This window comes from Micrasema longulum, unplaced genomic scaffold (genome assembly GCF_059751315.1).
Source record: "Micrasema longulum isolate JH-2025_06_02 unplaced genomic scaffold, ASM5975131v1 h1tg000073l, whole genome shotgun sequence".
NCBI lineage: Eukaryota > Metazoa > Arthropoda > Insecta > Trichoptera > Brachycentridae > Micrasema > Micrasema longulum.
Genome location: NW_028277280.1, coordinates 22,973 through 44,311, shown reverse-complemented (window position 1 = coordinate 44,311; position 21,339 = coordinate 22,973).

Genomic DNA, 21,339 nt, shown 5'->3' with positions numbered 1-21,339 from the left:
CACGTTCTTAAATACTTTTGAGCACGTAGTTACCTATGATTATTATTATAAGGAAAGAAAAATAAATAAAATAACTTGTTTTGAGTCAAATGCAAGAATATTTTAGAAAAATTCATGATTCCCTTATGTATCTCTGAGAAAATACAACAAACAATATTTTTTTACACTTTTTTTAAGTAACAGAAAAAAAGTTGTATTATTATTAAAAATATAATAAATCGTTTTTCAATAAAACATTATTAGTGTATCTTTCATGAAAAATACGTTTTTTTAACGCTTGTTTTTCCTTCTTGGACAAATTGAACCAAATCCTTTCATCGTAGCTTGTTTCATTATCAGAACATGTTACGAACCGTTTCATTGTCCGTTTAAAACCTAAGATACATTTTTTTGGATCCTAAGTCGTCGTTTAATCTGAGGTTTAAGTTAAGTTTAAGTAAAAAACCTTTTAGATACAATTGTCTCCGAGAAACAACTTGACGTTTTGCCTTGTATATAATTTATGCATTTATTTTGGATAAATTAGTAGTGAAAATAATATTCTAATTGGCCATCCGCGTGTGATTTTTCCAACAGAATAGTCCTTTATCTGGTTAACAGTATCGATCCCTACTTCAGAAAAATTAACCTCAGGTTATTAGTCTGCTTCAGATTATTCGTTAATATTATTAAACTTGTGAAGTTGAGTTTTTAATTTTCTTATTTTGTATGTAAGATAGAAAAACTTTGTTTTTCCTAAAATACAGTTTTCACAGTCCAAAACAATGTCATTATAAAAATTCTTCTAGCCGAAAAAAAATAATTTGTGATTGTTTAGCTGTTCTCCAAATTGACGATGCCTAAAGTTCTTTGTGTAGAAAGTAATAAGCATTATGGAAGATTTACAAATAAATAAAAAAAATGAAATTTACAAATAAATAAAAAAAAAACATTATTATGTGTTAAAAAGCTGACAAACTAAAATTATTTACATCGTTGGTCGCTATGAGCAAAATGCCGAGCGCTAGATCCATCTACGACAACCGCTTCACAGCAAAAATTTGCAAGTAGATACTGAAGATAAAATTCACTAACCCGTATTATTTTAATTCGTTATGTGCATATTATTTTAGATAAAAAAATTAATTGAAATACAAAGGGAAAATACTAAGGAAGGTACCTGGGCGCATGCACCTAAATATTGACGAATACTGCAAAAAAATAGTAATTTAAAATTAACGTCAACAAAATGCTCATAGCGCGGACTCCTAAGAGTTTAGAGGTGAATATACATGCAACAGAGATGAAGATTAATCAACGGCAGTTTTATAATAAACATCAACTCATTTAGTAATGATATTGCTCATATTTTACCTAACATTCGACAAGCATTTTATACTAAAAATAACATAGGTAAAATTTAATCAATTGTCAAGATAAGGGTGATAAATTGATTTATAAGGGAATTTAAAAAATTAACTTTCTAAATAATTTGAAATTTTGATATTTGAAAAACTTCACGTAAAATAAACATTTGAATCAAAGGACTTATAGGTATGTATAACAAACATGTAAGTTTGTCAGTGAAAATTCTTGATGGAAGTTCATTGTTATTTATTACAGACATAAAAGACGAGCGAGACTTTATTCCACAAATTTGGAATATCCATTTACCGGTTTCATCGCTTTCGCGATATCATCGAGACTCTTTATTAAGAAATTAAATTTGTGAATTTGACAGAAATCAAACTCACGAAAATTAGGACATTTAAAAACCTCATTAGAAATATCATCATATCGACTCATTCGTTAACCTGAAACACTTTGTGAATGTCCTTAAGCCAAAATTAAGTGTTTAATAATCTCATGCCAAAGTATTTTATAAGTGAAATTATATTAAATAGAAATGTACATAAATATAGGACAAGAAATAGAAATAGGATAAGACTACCACTTAAGAAAAAAACAAAATCACAAAATAGCTTAATGTATAAAGGGTTAAAACTGTATGATGAGATGCCTGAAAGTATGAAGAATGAAAGAAAACTTACGGATTTAAAAAAAAAATGTTATGTTTATTGTAATAATGTAGTTATGTAAGAAATATTTAATAAGTATTTGTTATAATTGTAAATATATTAGTTAATATACAATGTAATATTAACTAACTTAAGTAAAAAAAAAATATATAAAAATAAAAATAATTTTATTTTATTTTCTCTTACATAATTTTGAATTTCGTATCCTTACCTCTGTTTTGTATAAATACATGGAATTTCTTAATAAAGATACCAGTCTCAAAGATGTTGCGAAAGCGAAACCGGTAACTGGATACTCCAAATTTGTGGATTAAAGTATCACTCGTCTTTTATTTCTACAATTAATATGTATAACACGTCTCGAAAACAATAACTTCTTTGAATTCGCAAATCATCTTACATCCGAAAACCGCAATTTCAATCAATAAACGGGCGTAGAATTTTACATATTAAAAATGGTTTTCGTTTAAACAATCTATAATGATTCAAAATAAGTAAAAACATCACCCAAAAACATCTTAAAATAAATAATGAATAACATTTTTATTCGAGTCCTTTTTTAAAAAATATTCCCGCTAAAATTCATATTGTCTTCTTTCTCCCTTTTTTTCCGCTATTCTGTTCCTTTTGTACAATATTTTATAATATAAATAGTAATGCAAGGTTAGTTTCATTCCCAAAGATAAAAAAGTAACCTCTAAACCGGTCGATTGATGGCAATAAATGATCGTGTCACTTGCCATTTGGCAGATAAACGGTCGAATTGGTCTGGTTCGCGGAACGCGTTATATTTATTTATTTTGCCACCGAACGCTAATACAATGAATGCAATTACCAACTTTGTACTGGGCTATTGGCACGATCTTGTTCGAAACTTCTCTTGTGGCAGGCAGGATCAGATACTGTGGTCAGGAAGGAGGGGCACTTGACTGGTTTCTTGATTATTATATGAGATTGCACTACACAGTGGATTAAATGAATTATTGATCGCAAAAATAACTTATTCGTGATTGCGATGAGAATACCATAAGCACATGTACACACAACGACAGCTCGGTTGTTATTATTGGGGCCGGAGACAATATTAAATACCCACGATAGGAATTGCAACATTTTAACCGGGGTCTAAAAAGTGGCAAAAAAATTTGAATGCCTCAACTGAGTAAATGTGCTATACGCGCATAAAGTTAATGTGGCGTCAGCAATGATAGAAAGTTGAAATAAAATATATAAACATATGAACTGATATAGAAGAAAACGATAAGGTATTTCGATTGAAACAAAAAAAATGTTTTTAAAAAAAATCTATATTGTGTAAAAAAATCACTGCTCTATTGCTATAATCGAAGAGAAAAAAATACACTAATAGGTTTGTATGAAAGTCAGACCGTTTTTGCTCTTAATTTTTCAAAATCCCGGTTATCCTGTGTTGTAATTCATCACTGCTATTAAGCCTCCTGGTGCTATTTTGAACCACTCTCGCGGCACGAGAAAAAAGTTTTTCTCGTGTACGAGTATTTTGTATATAAATAGACGACATAATACGGCCGCCAGTGCGTTTGGAATACCAGCTTAGGCAAGTTATGATGCAAAAATAAAAAAGTTCAAGTATTATTTTTATATGTATTGGTAATTTTTTGATACACAATACCTGAATGTAACCTTTGAAAGGAAATCTAAAGTTAGATTAATACATTTTGAGAAAGGCATAAAAAATTTGACTAACTTTGTTTTAAAATTAAGACATGTTTATAGTTTATAGTTTCTTAAAAAAATATTTCTCACATTTAACCCATCGGCTGATTATTCTCTTGTTTGTGTTTCTCGCTCGTAAAGTCTGAGTTCCCAATTAAAGTCAATTCTTGTTAACAAATTTACACCACATGTCCTTCTCCTTAACACGAAGGAAGTCGTGAATAACGAGCATGGGTTAAATAACAAAGATTTCAGGGTTCGTTAAGAGGGAAGCATGGCAGACGTACGCATGATCTGTATTCACTCTTAAAAGACTGTGGTAAATAATTCCTTGGCGAACGGTGATGTGACATCGTGTTACCATAAGCAAAAGACGGAGTATTTGATTAAAGTTCAGATATTTGAAAAAAAAACATTGAAACAGATTGTTAATTTTTTTCCATAATTTATAAAATTAAACGCGCAATTTAGCTCAGTTACAGCAAAAAAAATATAATTTAAAAAATGCGCCGGTCATTTTACTTGCCTTCGCGCATCCATCATCACTGTGAATTACCAACTGAATCTCTTCTCACAAACACCGGCCACAGAAAAGCTTCTTCGTCTTTCTTGTTAGGTCTATCTTCGTGTTCTTTCTTATACAAATAATGTATCACTGTGGCTAAAAATTAATAAATTAAAAATAAATGTTAACAAAACTAAATATATGAATATAGGAAACAAAAGAATAGAAATTACACCATCAATTGTAATAGAAAATGAAAAACTTAATGAATTCACTGAAATTAAATATTTAGGTGTAATGTTGAATTCAAAACTTACATTTCACCAAAACGCTAAGATGGTAATAAATAAGATTGCAAAAAAAAAAATCAATTTTGGGAAGGATCAGAAGATTTATTGATAAGGACTCTTGCAAAACTATTTACAAAGCAATTATTGAACCACACGTTAACTACTGTAGTAGCATTTTATTTTTATCAAACAAAGAAAACATAGATAAACTAACTGTATTACAAAATAAAGCCTTTAGAATCATTTTGAAAAAAAAAACAGATACACGAGGGTAAAGTCGATCGTAAATGAAATGAAATTATTAACATATAAACAAAGAATATTTTACAATACAATGATATTTGTTCATAAAATTATAAACTCTAATAAAAAAACAGAATTTTGGAAAAAAATTGATCGAAACCAGCATGAACACGATCACAATACTGGAGAAAATAACAAAATTAGACTTCCATTTAGGAAAAAGGCAAAGTCACAAAATTCAATTTTATTTAAAGCAATTAAAAAGTATTACGAAATGGAAAAAAAATATTTATGAAGAAAAAAACATATCAAAATTAAAAATAATGGACAAGACAAATCTGATAAACAATTTATAAATTAAATATATTTGCAATGTTATTATTAGAACACACATAACAATATGTATGATATGTGTGCCCTACTTTAAGATTTAAATAAATAAATAAACAAATTATTGTCTGTATTGGCGATACATTCAATCGTCACATTGTGCAAGGATGTATATTTTATTAATTGTAACCCAGCATAGTTGTACAAACTTAACTTTCTTATTCCGGTGCGAAATTGTCCATTTGATATTAAAAAAAAAACTACTTCATCATTTAAAAATGAAGAGAGATATATCAAGTCTTGTTTTGCATGTTGACTAGTGTGACATCACAAACACACAAGAATTAAGTAAAATCGCAGCACTAAAAGTAGAGATGAAACGGATATCCGGTATCCGGACTAATTTTACTGTGGCCGGATACCGGATAGTAGTTCAATATCCGCGGATACCTAATATTCATTAAACTACGAAAATTTTCAGCGCCACTAAATTGATTTATTAATATCGACCGTGTTTGGGAAAAAGAAACTAACCCTCATTATTTGAAAACTTGACTTTTTAGCATAAAAAATGTTCGTCAGTGTTCGGTTTATACCCTTAAAAAAGAATTTAACCCGCAAATAATAAATGTTCATCAAAAGTTATTTCTTTGATTTAAAAAAAAGGGAAACAACCTGGAAAAAATAAAGCGCAAGAATTGATACTACCCTAAACCATTATAGTTTTTAAATAATAAACCATTTTATTGACATGCAACTCATTGATTGATATTAAAAATATCATGCAAATATTTTTATTCCCTTATATTTTTGAAACGTCCTAAGTTAACTACAACAGTTATTTGAAGAAACGTATGTATGTACAAGAGTCATTATAAAAATAACATAGAATTCTGTAGCAAAGACAAACAAGGACAGCCAAATAATGGTGATGAATGTATTCAAAAACACGATTAACCGATAAGACTTCTAGCTAATCCATGTCATACCATTTTCTAAATCTAAATCTAAATATAAATACATAAAATCTACAATTATGTTGTTGTTTATAAACAAAAGCAATTCTGATATTTTAAAATAGACTCCCTTCTTAAGATATCCTTAGGAATAATTAACTATGTACTCGGTAATGTTATATTTAAGTTCAAGCTTCAAGTACTTTCATGGGTCAAGGGTCAGTGCGTGACGTCATGATTTAGATTAATGATAATCGTGTTAAGAATAGATTAAAATCTAACAATATTTAAAAATGTCTTTTTGCGAATTATATTTATATTATTTTATGTTTTCATTTCAATGAAACTAATTCTATATTAATTATTGTTAAGAGCGTCTACCTGAAAACATTTTAATGAAGATAATTAAATCTCAAAAATGATCAATATAATCGTCTGTTGACAAAACTAAGAACTAAGCATAGCGCTCCGTACCAGATTCGATAAGGAGCTTTCTGAACAAAGAAATCAGAAGAATAAGGACCTTACGTTCCATTAAATAAAAGTCAAAGAATCATTACGTTTTCGTAACAATGGACTAAAGAGTACGCACAAAAAATTTAAATAAAACAACTTATTTTGCAGATTTTGACAAAAACGTATTTAACTTTATCGTTTGAGTATTTAACTTTGAAATTTATTTTACTTAATTTTTTTATGCAACTAGGTGTAAGATAGATACAAAAGAAATATTAAATACAAACTGTTTAATATTTTAGTAATTTCTAACGTTGATCATTATTCTGTTACACGTAGAAATAGGCAGAAAGTATGGAACGCGACGACGCCGACGTCCGTATTGGCCAAAATATTACATTTTTCCTCTCCCATACGTTTTGTTTACACTCTTTGATTGGTTATATGTATATTTATTTTGATATAATACTGCAATGGACATTTTTTTATCCTTACATTCAAGTACTTTATAATTCGATTACGAGCTGTAAAAATTGATCAGTAATATTCCTTGAAACATGGCGACCACGGTGCGCCGGCGACACCTCGTCTAACTGAACATTGGTTTCCTTTTTTTATGCCAAACACGGTCGTAAAAAATTGTTCAAGATGTAAGAATTTTCCCTCAAAGGTCGTCTTTTAAGACGTAAGCACTTTTCATATTTTATTTTTTCATCACACTTGGATTCAAAGAAAATTTTCTTAATTTCCCTGTATGATTTTTCTTCACAGGAGCTTCATTTTTTGTTTCTTTTAACTTTGTGCCTTGTGCGTATTTTTCTACCATAATTTTTAAATACCATTACTAATAAATAAGTTGATGTTTTATTTAAATCGTGACAAAATCAAACATGTCATAAATTAGAGCAATATCGTCAGTATAATTACAATTTACGTAAATTTTGGCAATATTGAATCAAGTCACCGGATAGCAAATCAGGACACTGCATTTGTACTCATATTGCAGCGTACCTTGAAAGTTTGTTACGTTAATATAAGGTGTTACGTATCTGATCTACATACTTTAAAATATTGCAGGTAAAATCAGCATTTCAAATGTTTTTTTTCGGTGAATCGAACTCAGAACCTCAGGGAAAGTAGGCAATCGTGTTTTGTAATAATATTTTTATTACTTTTAATAAGTTTAATTACACAAGTGATTTGAACGACTTTTAACTCTATCTGACTGATTTTTAGTACATTGTTTCAAAGCGGTGAAGGTTCTCAAAATAATATTTTCGATACGTTTCACGCACGAGGCGAATTGACTGACAGAATTAAGATTTATGGGAAAACTCAGCTATGGTCTAGGCAGTGAATGTTGTTATTTGTACGCAAGATTCTCCTTATAAACACCACTCAATTTATTCCTTAACTTGTAGGGGATGTTGGTTTGTCTGATGGATGTATTGTGCTCGAAGGGGGAACAACTTTATATTTCATGTGAGGGTAATTAATTGATGTCGGCTCAAGATTTCCCCCGAGTAAATCGCGCGCGATTTATGTGGGAAGCAAACTTGATTGTGTTAAGTTTGCATAGCTTTTTTCCAATCCTTTGACATTGAAAACAAGAAAAACAATAATTGAAAAGACTTTGGCAAAAAACAAATGATTTATAGTATATAAATCTGATTCGCTTAGTTTAGCCACTAGATTAGACTTTTTATAAGTTTTCTTTAACATATATTTATGTATTTTATGCGTAAAACAACAGTATAAAAATGTAGGTATATCACAGAACTCCATTAAGAACAAAATTTGATTAAATATTATATTTAGGCAATTATCAAACCTTTTACTTATTTTTACGTATCTACTTTAACTTTCACTGCACTGTGGAATATACATAATCAAAATCAATTAAACTAAAATAAATCCTACAGAAATTTAACAGCAAAATAATGTTTTTTTAAAAAGAATTACTCAAGTTCTTATTATTTACTAAAATATTTTAATTTTCAGAGCATTTTCTATAAGTCGTAGATAACTTGTGCTGGAAAAATTAAAATCGATTTGTGGTAGTGTAAGATTTGAACCTCGGCCCTTTGGTCTGTGAGTCAACAATACTGACCTGGAACCACAACCCAGTCACATAATGTTTGTATATTATCGCTACTATAGTAACGTATTTTTGGACTTACGAGTCGTTCATTTTTCGAGGTGAAATTGGTCAAAATTTCATAATTTTATAATTTATAGTCCCTGGACTGGTACCTGAAGCGTAAGCCCGATTTTTCCTTCATGTAACAAAAATGATCAAGATACCCCGCGATTGGTATACCCATGCAGTGCCCTATGCACCATTTGGTGCGGATAGGGTATGATGATAATGATGATATATTGAAAAGAATAGATAGAAATTTTAAACTTATTTAGGTCGAAAAGGAACTTGTAGAGTTCGAACTTAGTTTGGCCAGTTCATCTTTCGTGTAAACACTAAAACTTCAAAAGAGAGCTAAATTGAAAAATATATATTTTAAAATAATAGGATCATCTGGAAAATAAAACCACTTTATAAATATTGGTATTATTTAAATATTTCAATTATTTGAAAGCATCGGTATATTTGAAAACATTGTACCAAAAAGTTTTTTTCTTATTTTTCTTTACAACAGACCTGTGTGGTCTGTTCTCCAGAAGGTTCCTGCACCTGTAAGATAGATTCCCAGCTGTCTTTTTATATTTAAGGAGGATGACTCCCGTGGTTGATTGTGTAGTTTATAAGGGAGTCTGGTGGTGGACATGACTGTATCACCCCTTTCTCCAATCTCTAATCCATTTAAAGATGTTCTCAGTCTAAAATATATTTCTTATTCTGGTGTTCCGCACGCTATGTTTTAGTGTTTCGCCTACTAACATCCTGTATTCATCTCAAATATCCTCTATAATTGTTTGGTCTTGACTGTGCTTGTTCTTGCTTTGACGCCATGTTATTAGTCTTATGAGTGCTTTTGAAAATCTCATCTTATTCTTTATGGCCATATTTTTTTTCCGTATTGTGGATTTTAGAGCATCAGAGATTGCAGCTGCATTGTTGACTTAGGCTTGTATTTCCTCACACAGATCAGCTCTTTTAACCAGGTCCATACCTCAATATCTAAAGGTGATGATCTGATCTATACGAGTGTTTTATGTTGTCGGGTAAGATGTTTTTAGTACTTCAAAAAAAAGAATATGAAGATAGACAAACAATTTCATTTTTTCAAGGATTCGAGGTTTACAAACGCTCTAACATAACTTGATTTCCAATACCAGATTTCTACGTTTTTATTTTTAAAAATTAAAATTGTATCACTTAAAAAAAAAAGAGATCAAAAGATCTTAGATGTAGATCTTTGACTTGGATTTTTAATCTCCCTATTGTCGTCTTAATGTTATTTAGCTCTGAATATCTTTTCAAGTATCGTTTTAACTGCCAGGAATATTTTTTTGAAACTCAGGCTATTTCCCCGTTTATATTCGGAATAAGAAAAAACCCTCAAGTTTCTTTGACCAGCCGAAGATTGTAAGGATGAAAGATTTTGGTAAATACAGGGCAATGAATTTCTAAGGAGTCTCCGCGGTATTTGTGTGAGGAGAAAAAAATGAAAAAGCAGTAAACTTTTAATTCCCAGAGGAAGTGTTTTTCCAGCGGAAGAATTGAAGGCATCCTGTGTACATATAATATTTAATTCTCAACGTATCTGAACTTAAGTTACTGAAAAATTTATCTTGGTTTTTTCTACATCAGATCCTAAATGTAAGCATTAAGGGAATAGACTGGAACCTCATTTTACACAGCAATACTTTCCACACAGTGTTGTGTAAAAAACCGTTTAAAAAAGCATATTAAAAAGAGAACAACACCGGAAAGGCCTTCATGTATGAAAATCAATTTGGGATTTCAAAAAAATTGTTTAATATTTATTGTATCTAAATATTTTTCTGAATACAAAATGAGATCAAAATATTTTTTAATATCCCAACAAAGATTATTGATTAACAAATGACAACAAAGAAAGAGAACATTTTGGAGAAGGGAATATGGAAGTATAGGCATTTACAAGGCTTATGACCTGTCATTGGCTGGTTTAAGTGGCCACTTCACACAGTGTGTAACATTCACCCTTTTGCGTATATTTGAACATCCATATTTCTTCCATTCTTCTATCTGTTGATTTAATTGAAGTTAATGATCTGAAACCTTTATTGTTGTGAAGAGATTCATCTGATTGAATTATTTCACATACAGGTCAACGGCTGAAAACAATTTTCCAATTTTTAAACTCCTTCTTGAAGCAGCTGGTTTTATAAAAAATATTTTGTGTTTGTCCAAATGTTTGTAGACAAAAGACTTGATTTCACCCTATAGGGAGCAATTAAGATGTTCTTAAATATTAAAGATAATCTTAATGACTCCCTAGGGGGTGAAATTCAGTATTTTGTCCACAAACATTTAGACAAACTCAAAATATTGAATTAAAAAGAATATTGACTATTATCATTTTCATATATATTAAAATTATCTTTAATGTAAAAAAGTCATGCATAAATTTATTGTAAAAAAACAAACAGATCAATAAATAATATTATACGCCAGGTAAGTAAAAGAGCGGTGAAAGATTTTCTAATAAAGAATAGAATAATTATATAACTATAACGTTTTGTTAATTAAGTGTAAAAAAAATAAATTGGACCGTGTTATTTCGAAACCGTGTAAAACGAGGTTACAGTGTATATGAATTAGAAATAAAACCAATATTTGTTAAGATTAAGTACACGTATCCAGAAACCGCATACGCACATCAAACAGAAGGCGACTAAACTACGAATAAATGATGATGCAATCACATTTCATGTGTAATATCGATCGGTATATAAAAAATAATTGAAATTTTAAAGAGTTTACGTGAATATAACTTTCTAAACCCACGACTCGACATTCGCGAAACCAATCAGCACCGGCTAAACTATAACGCTAGAACAAGACTGGGTCGAATATGCTCAACGTTGCAAAGTATAGTAATATAACATCATATCAGTGGCGAGTCGTGCTTTATTTTATAGGTAATCTATTAAAAATGATCATTAATTTGTACTACACATAAGTACTTACATAACACGTAAGTAATGTAATTATAAATGACTATTTTTTTGTAATTCTGTGAAAATCAACTCAAACATTAATTATTATTAACCACGCGATAAATGTAGTTTTATTCTACACTATTTTAATACAATACTTGCACAAAAGTTTATTAACAAATACCACAATGATATTCCGCAGGTATTTCCATTATGATCTGTCATTGACAGTACTGTCAAGACTTGAGCACTGGCCGATTTAAAAAAAAAAGAATAATGCCTAAAATGGCCACTGCGAACGCCACCTGTCGTATGTCATACATAATATGTCAACGGTATCCCATCAAAGAAAAATAGTCCTTCGGAAATAATGTTCGAAATACTAGTTTCCAAATAGAGAATCTTCTAAAAATATTTGTAATCTGCAAGTTTGTTTTAGTACTAAAAAAGCCGACTTGGGTTAAAGACGAAAAATACAGTGTACTTTTTTGTATGGAAGAATAAGCTGAGGTAATCGGCTAGTTTCATCGTTCAGTAAGAATGGGCTGGGCGCTGGCACTGGGCGCGCTTCATAGATATTTTTTTGTAGAAATATATAAACGGTGTTTTATAATAAATGACAGTTACTTTATTTTTTTTCCCATAAACATGGTTACTTAAATTTATTATTATTTAAAGTCAAATATAATGGTAAGCTGTGCATAATCGCTTACTTTGACGATTCGCCCCTGCATCATATAGAATTCATATAACGCGGATTGAATCAGTGCAACGTAAATTTTGAAAATCGTTCATATTTAGAATCGGATCAAATACTTTCATAATCAACCATTACGATCGTCTAGAGTACTTTCATATCTTTAGTTAAGCATTCAGAAAGATTTTGGCGGATGTGATATTCTTGCACAAATTAATATCTAACTGTATAGATGCTCATGATATCCTTGCTCAGATAAACCTTTATGTAACTCGCCGTAACTTGCGTAACAATCCTGTCTTTGCTGTGGAAAATTATAAAACTAACATCGGATTATTTTCCCTTCTAAACGGTACTGTCGATGTGTTCCCACAGCAAGGGCAGGCATTTTAGAAGCAGGCGGTGTTGTCGCTCCTGACTCGTGATATCACACTTTCCATTTCCGCCTAGATTATGCTATATACATCATACCTTTTGTTAATTATACACTTTGTTACTTTTCGTAGATTTAAAGAATGTTAACATTAAGTATAACTCATTAATGCCAATATATTAGGGCTAACTTAAGCCTGTTGATTGGCTTTAAAAAAGATATATCAATCACAGAAGTAAATTTCAGAGAAAAAAATATTTAAAATTAAAACACCGGCCTTTACGGCATTTGAATTTAATTACAGGAAACTTGAATTAATTTTATTGTTTGTTTGTTTTTATGTGATGTTTAAACATATACCGAATGCTGAATGTGACACAGTGTAAAAACAGGCCATTTATACCAGCCAGTGTCTGGTCATATGCCTTGTAAATGCCTAGACTTCCATATTCGCTTCTCAAAAATGTTTTCCCTCGTAACGCAACAAATTTAAATATTCATTACCTTTCTAATAATAAACCGCAGGGGCTTTCCTGTAATTGAAAAATTTCAAAATAAAGTCTTTAAAGATATTAAGTCCATAATTCAATTTAATTTAGCACTGTCACTCAACTCTACCAAAAAAACTCATTTTTTATGGAAACGTGGGATTTTTTTAGACGTGGGTATATAAAACGTCCACGTTTTAACTGAAAATAAAGATATTACTCGTACCTAACTAGATTGTAGATACTATGCAGATGTAAGTTTATACCCAAAGAAGTACAGTACTGCTATGGAGTTTACCATTTTTCGTATGGTAGCTTTAAAACCTGAGCTTCCATGTGCGTTTTTTACAAAGGGAAATGTATTCCTTAATTATAAGCATAGAGCTTAAATTAGTCAAAAACAAAATTAAACAAAAAAAAAAACTAACCATCATGTCGTGTCTCTGTAAGGGTAAGCAGAGAGGGAAGAACACCATTACAATTTTTTTTTAAATTCATACCTCGCTTCCTTTACAATTCTACATTTTAAGCACCAGTGCCGATCGTTCTGACTTTTGATATGTCCACCTTATTATTTGTTGGATATGGTCATGCCATATCCAAATATACCGAACGAGATTAATTAGTTTGTTCCCAATAACTATACTAGAGCGAGATCTCATGCACTGTTTTACATACTCGAAACCGTACAAACGCAAGTCAGGATTCACCCATCAATAGGGCAATTCGCTTGCTGAATACGGCTTTTGCGGATAATACTGATCTATTTTTCTGTATAAATCGGTAGTTTAGCAGCTATCTGCTTTCTATTCATTAAATTCAAATTTATATTTACAGTCTGCAATACGTGAAATTCAAAAACCTTCTCTTATTGTAAATACCCGTGTTTTTACTTATGTTTTTGTGCAAGTTATGTTTGTTATGTTATTTTTAGTTTCAGTAAATTGTTTTTGTATATTTGGATACGTTTATTTATGTAAATTGTTTGCGTACATATTTTTTTAGTAAAAAAAACAGAGGCATTGAGGGGATCCTGAGGAGTGGTAACGACGTGATGGCCTCTGTCCATACGTCCTCATCCCCCCTCTTTAATATGCATAGAGTTCGTATTCCTTAGGAATATTTATAATAACTTTCCTCTATGCGAAGCTGACAGAGAGTCTCCCAGGACTCTATAACAGCTGCGGGTGGATGGTGTGCTTAATTTAAAAAAAAGTCTGCAATACGTAATGGATTAAACAGCCCGTAAAGTTATGCTGACTACAATTGTCAAATAAATAAATTAAGTTAACATATAACACCAGAGATGGAAAATATTTTAGATAATGGAATAATATGGAAGTCTAGGCATGAACAAGACTCATGACCTATCCTTAGATGATTTAAATAGCTATTTAGCACTCTGAAACATTTACCCTTCTGCCTATTTTATTTTATTTCATTCAGAAAACATACAGTCATACAAAATAAGTATTAAAAACAAGAATTTTTTAACATAAAAAGACCAATTAAGTTTTCACAAATTAAAAAGATATAAACATTAAATGTGACAAAAAAATTAAAAACAAATAAGAATTTTAAGTGAGAAAAGAATAATTGTTGACATTTGCGTTTTCCATGGAGGTAATAAATAAAAATACCGAATGTACACTCCGAGCCATCCACGCACACACATGAACGCACATATAAAACATACACAAACATATACATTACATGCGGCACATATACATAGCATAAACCACTCAAGATGCACATTCAGCAACTATCCCAAATAATCGACCCCATGAAGAAATTTTCTGTGCAAATGCAACGTGCAGTTAAAAATGTCTACATCAATACTGAGTCCGTTATAATTTCTACAGGTAGGTCTAATGAATGAATTCGAGGTAAATTTGTTTTTACAAGTTCGTACATAAAAAAGGGAATTTAATCTAGTATAGCGAGGAGGACAACGGAAACCAATATTTTGTAAAAGATACGGCGAATCAACTATATTATTGAGAATTTGGAAAAGAATAATTAAATCATATGTAAGGCGCCTTTTTTGTAGTGATTCTATATTAAAATTGATCAAAGATGCGCCGTAATCATTTTCAATTTTGCCAAAACGATATTCCAGGCTCCTTATAAATTTCTTTTGAATGTTTTCAATTTGGTTAATATATACATTATATTGAGGGGACCATACTGATGAAGCGAATTCGAGTTGACTTCGCACATAAGTATAGTAAAGAAGTTTTAATGTATTTGGTGATGAGAATGGCTTGGAGATTCGTAAGATAAACCCTAGAAGCCTGTACGCCTTATCTACTATTGTATTTATGTGATCTCTAAATAAATGTTTAAACATACGTATTTTTTCAATTTATAAATGGCATTTCCGCCATTTCCATGACATATGTTAAAATTAGGTTTATAAAACAATAATTCCCTAGGAGATATTTACACATGTAAAAACAAATCTAATGAAACAAAAATAAACTGAAAATCTGCACTTTATTATGGAGAAAGGAAGGGAATGGTTAGGAAGAAGGAAATATAAAGGAAAAACTCAAATATTCAGCTCTTAAAAGACTGTGGTAAATAATTCCTTTGCGCTCGGTGATGAAACATTAGAAACCGTACAAACGTAATTTAGAATTCACCCATTAATAGCGCAATTCGCTTGCTAAATACGACTTCTGCAGATAATACTGATCAAGTTTTCTGTACATATCGGCAGTTTAACAGCTATCTGCTTTCTAAACATTAACTTCTAACTTATATTTTCAGTCTGCATTACGTGATGAGTTAAACAATCTGTAAAATAATGCAGACTACAATTGTCAAACAAATTAATAAATGTCTTTACCGGTTTGCCTCATTTTCCTAAATCATCAACACTCACATCTTAAATCTCGTTCTTAAAGTCGTTCTTTCAACATTCGTTCGCTCTACATGTCTAAACCAATGCCGAACTCATTTTTTCCCGACTCCCGACTTTTCTATGTTTACCGGTTTCAAGATATACCCGTCTCTTCGTAAGAACACCAATTAAACCAACATGCAAAACCCACTGTACACCTTCACCATAGTTGTTGCACAAAAATATAAAACCAACGCGACATGCATTTTAATAAGCAACCCTTAACCGCTTTAAGGTTATGAACATATTTTATTTTGTTGGAGAAATTGTTAAAAAAAGATGACATTTCAAGGACATACAAATATTTCATAACGTTAAATTAAATGTTTAACCACAAAAATAATGCTTTTAATATTGAATCTAAATAAAATTAGCTTGTTAAAGAGACGAAGCATTAATATATGATATGAGAATAAAAAGAAAGTAACTCACAATAGCTGATAGCGCATTTATGTAATGTACAGTTATTATCGCTAAAACTGGACGAGCTTTATAGAAGCTTTCTCTAAAGCTTCGTGCAGGAAACGTAACCGCTTCTTTTGACAAATAAAGGGTTGTTGTTTTTCCGGTTTCCGGCGCCTCAGATAAAATACCTTTCTTCATTCTTCGCAAAGCTTTCACCTTTGTGCCTAACGGCTGCTGTCTGAAATGATTATATGATACGTACCCAAGATATTAAAATGCAAAAAACTCGCAACAATTTTCAAACAAAGAACTGTTTTTTCTTTTTAATTTTTTTATTAAGGTCCAATCGGTACCGGTAAGGGCAGGTATAAAGGTCATAAAAAATAAAAAGATATTGTTACAAATTGAATATTACAACCAGAATCATCTTCTTAAAAAAAAATTACAATTCCATAAAAAAAGGTTTCAACTAAATTATTTCAATAAATATATATTTTTTTTAAAGTATTACCGAAGGCATAATTTTACGTGGAAATTATTCAAAATGTCACAAAAATGTATGTGATTTAAAATGCTTTTACTTCTTTTAAAAAACCAAAAATTACGATTTTGCTTCGGCCACTTGCATGTTTAATTTATTTTATTTAAATTATTTTAACAAATTTAAGTTCAATTAGTCAAGTCTTTAAATGAGAACCCAGATACTTAAGTTTAGTTTAAATTTTAAATGGCGTAATCTGCCAGTCTAAAAGTAATTCTAGTTTAGTTACATAAAAGTTTTAAGTAAATTTTTTATAACCTTTAAAAATTATTGTTTTTTTTATCTAATTTATGTTTTTATTTTTTTCATATTGCGCAATTTAAAAAAGCTTTCGTTTTAAAATACGTTTTATGCGTTTAACCAGACTAAAGCCTTAAAGTTTAATTGGCCATTTTACACACTGTGTAACACTCACCATTTTGTCTATATTTGTACATCTATATTCCTTTCATTCTTCCATCTGTTGATCTTTGTGAAGTTAAAGGGCTCAAGCCTTTATTGATGCGGGTGATATTCTGGCTGAATTATTTCATCATCATTTTCTTTAATACGTGTGTTGATTTGTTAACCATTATTTTCAAAATTGATGAATTAAAATTATGTCTTTTCTAATTTATTATATGAAATGTCACGTTTTTAACGTAAGCATTTATTGTGATCTGACTTATTTATAACAAATAATTAAAACATACCTTGTTCAGCACTTAAAAAATCACTATTTTTAACCACAGTTCACAGAAAACATACGTCATAAACAAAATAACAGATGAAACGGGTCCTTTGTCCCGGAACGTCGGTCGTGGGTGCCCAATGCAGAGTATTAGGGCCGTACTTTCTTATCCCAGATTTTATAGCGTGGGTGCGCGCGTCACCGGCTTCTCGTCAGGACAGTACTTAAACTCTAGGGTGATAGGGTAGCTCAAATAACATGAGGGTAATTTGAATGAAAATTTATATTAGAAGAAGAAGGAATAGGAGCGAGGTACCGACATGATTATGTAGGTGTCATTGCGAGTGACAAGGGAGACAAGATACATAAATAAATAATTACGGTTCCATACATTAAAAGTGAGAGGACACAAAATACACAATTAAATAAAGACGGTTTCATAAATAAAAAGATAGCTGGCGGAAAATACACAAATAAATAAGTAAGTGCGAGCACACTTCTTAGACCGAAAATACACAAATTGGTTTAGGTGGCCATGTACCATACTTTAGTCCATAACTCCTTGGCACATACACAGGTATGAAAAGTTGAGATGGTACATGTAAAAATAGTATAATAATGGCTAAGTTAAATTACGGTTGCCTGTGTAACATTTTAGGTTAAGCATAAAAGGGATAAATTACTCTGTAAAAAGATTCTTAATATTACTCCACATTTAGTATACTTTCTCTACAAGAGTCGATATACTCTTTATCGACTCTGTCCTACTAGTGTCACACCAGAGATAACATGATAAATAGACTTAATGAGATAACAAACTTTAAAAAAAATCTATAATGGACAACCTGGACTTAATCTAGAAGTTACTTTATTTTTTATTTTGTCTTTAAATAGTACAAACATAATAAATGAATGTCCTAATATTAACTTATATCTAATTATTATTAAAACATAAACATATTATTAACATTTTTCAAACGATATACGTACACTAAAAAAGAAAACTTCTATAAAGCTAATATGAATAAGATTACTTTTTCAAATTTATCTGCTAAACACATGTTTTTTTAATTGACATTTAAATGAAAAAATATTTCTTTGCTCTCTTATTTCCAATGTTATTTCCTTATAATATAGCTGTACAGCTCGGTGCATCAATGAGTTCTGTGTACTTGTTTTCCTACGAAATGATAGTCTTACTTCATGTTTATTTCTTGTTTTATATACATGTTTACATTGATTAGAAAAAAACCTTTTGAGTCAACTCTTTTGAGGTATAACCATTAATCATTTTATGAATAAAAAACATTACATTAAAATATATTAGCTGACGTACTGTCATAATTTTTGCTTGTTTAAGCATCAACTTTATTCTGGTGTATTTTTTTTTTCAAAGTAACTCTCATAGCCGTGTTCTGCAAAACAATAAGTTTATTTTTTTCCCCTTCATTTGCCAAAAACAAAATTCTACTACAATAATTATCAAACCACTGAGTATGAAGTTAGCTTATGTTGTTGGATTGCAAGGATTCGGTTAACGTATGATCTATTCGCAACCTAAACTCAACCGCCGGAATTATCTATATACCTGAACTAGCTTGAAGCACGGCCGGTAGTCGTAGAAACCTCGGGATGCGGTCGTGGACGTTGGTGACTAAGAAGAGGGGGTCAGCCCGTCGTCTAAATGTATCCTCGCCAAACGTCGGGGGGCTCGAAGGCTCCTGAAGACCGATGCAATTCGGAGCAAAGCATCAGTGATCCGGGGAGGCTTTGTTGTCAAAGAAACTATCGCGCGATTACATGGACACCAAGTCGTTGGAACAAAAGGCATAATAGTACTACACGCGTGCGTTTCCAGAAATTATCTGGCAGCCAGTGGGCCACATGGCGACGGTATCTACCTACTGTCTACAAAAACTTCTCTTCGGACATCTATCTTCCTTTGTTAACCATGGAGTTGAACAGTGTTTGATTTATTTAGTTTTTTATTGCTTACTTCTTGGCATGAACACTTCACCAATTAACTACTATACTCTTGTTTTATTAAATTTATTGATATTGTTTTAACTTTGCTGGAATTTCACTCGGCTATGCGCTTTGTAGCTGCACGATGATTGGTTATCGAGCCTTCATATATCAACTTTAAAATTCCAAAATTTTGTAAATGGGGTCTAGAATTCCAATCGCCTATGCGCTTAGTAGCCGCAAGATGTGTTGTAATCTTACTCCATTTTATTATTCATATATTTTTTTTTTAAAATCATTAATACACTAAATTTATTTGTCAATTTTTAAAATGTGTAAATTGGGGCCAAATTTCTATCTGTCTTTGCGCTCTGTAGCTACAAGACGTCCTGTAATCTAGCTCCTATCTTTTACAATTTTTATTGATCTTAATTGAAAACGAGGAACTAGAATCCCAACCGTCCATGCACTCTGTAGCTGCAAGACGTACTGGGATATTTATTAATTGTACGGCGCCCTTGAGGTGATTTTCACAAAAATGGCGCTATATAAATTATCGCTATATTATATATGGCGCGCTTCGAAAACACAGAAAATAAACTTCGATTTTATAACGTAAAAATATTTGACGTTTACCTCTAACCATTCCGGCGATGAAAGTGAAAGATAGCGTTCTACAAAACAATTAAGAACGCATGTGTATTTCCTTTACAAAACGACGTATGTCTTCTACAATCACTTGCATGTTTTGCAATGTACTGAACAACGAAAAAACATAGGGTGCATTCATTAACAATTATTTTTTTAATTATTTCATTTATCAATGAGCAGGTAAAAACGCGAAGCAGTACACCACAAGCCCAACTAATTTCCTCTTGATTTTTTCAAGCAAAATTTTCACCTTTGAGTAGAAACTAAATAGATGAAACTAAAAAGGAAAATATGTGTCCACCCACCCCAATTTTACCGGACCGAGTGAATTAGCGCGATACGTGTGAAACGGGCCCGTACATGACCGACGCAACCATTAATTTTTAGAATAATGATATTTAAGTTGTTTTATTTTCACATTTGACAATCATCATGCATCATAAAAAAAAATCTTAGGGTCGTGAATTCTGGATCAGGATGTCCGAGGTTCGAACCCCGCTCTATACTAACTCGGTTCCTATTTTCTTACACGTTTATTTACGGCTCAATATCATATACAAGTAAATGTCTATTTTTATTTGAATAAGAAATCAAAAACCTTTTAAAGTTTTCATAATATATATTTATATCATAGGAATATAAGATTTCATTAAAAATATTGAAAGACGATTTATATTCTTGACTGTAAAATTTAGAAGGTTTTTAAATAAAATAGTGAAGTATTTGTTTTTCTAAATTTATGGTTTTTATATGTTGTTGTTGTTTTCACGTATCGCATATTTATATTTAAAATATCGTTTTACCGAGCCACTTTTCTAAGTGGTCTGTACTGTATAAAAACATCAGATGTTTACAAAATAGAAAAAGCTTTTCTATCAAAAGCACGTGAGAAATGTGTATTTTTATAAAAAATATTTTATCTCTAGGTGAAATATAGCGCGATCGTTTGTTTATTCGGGAATATTATTTATTTTATCCGTTTTAGAAAAGTTACGAACTGAAAGGTTTCGTTTTCATGAAGTTAAATTATTATTTCATTCAACCGCCA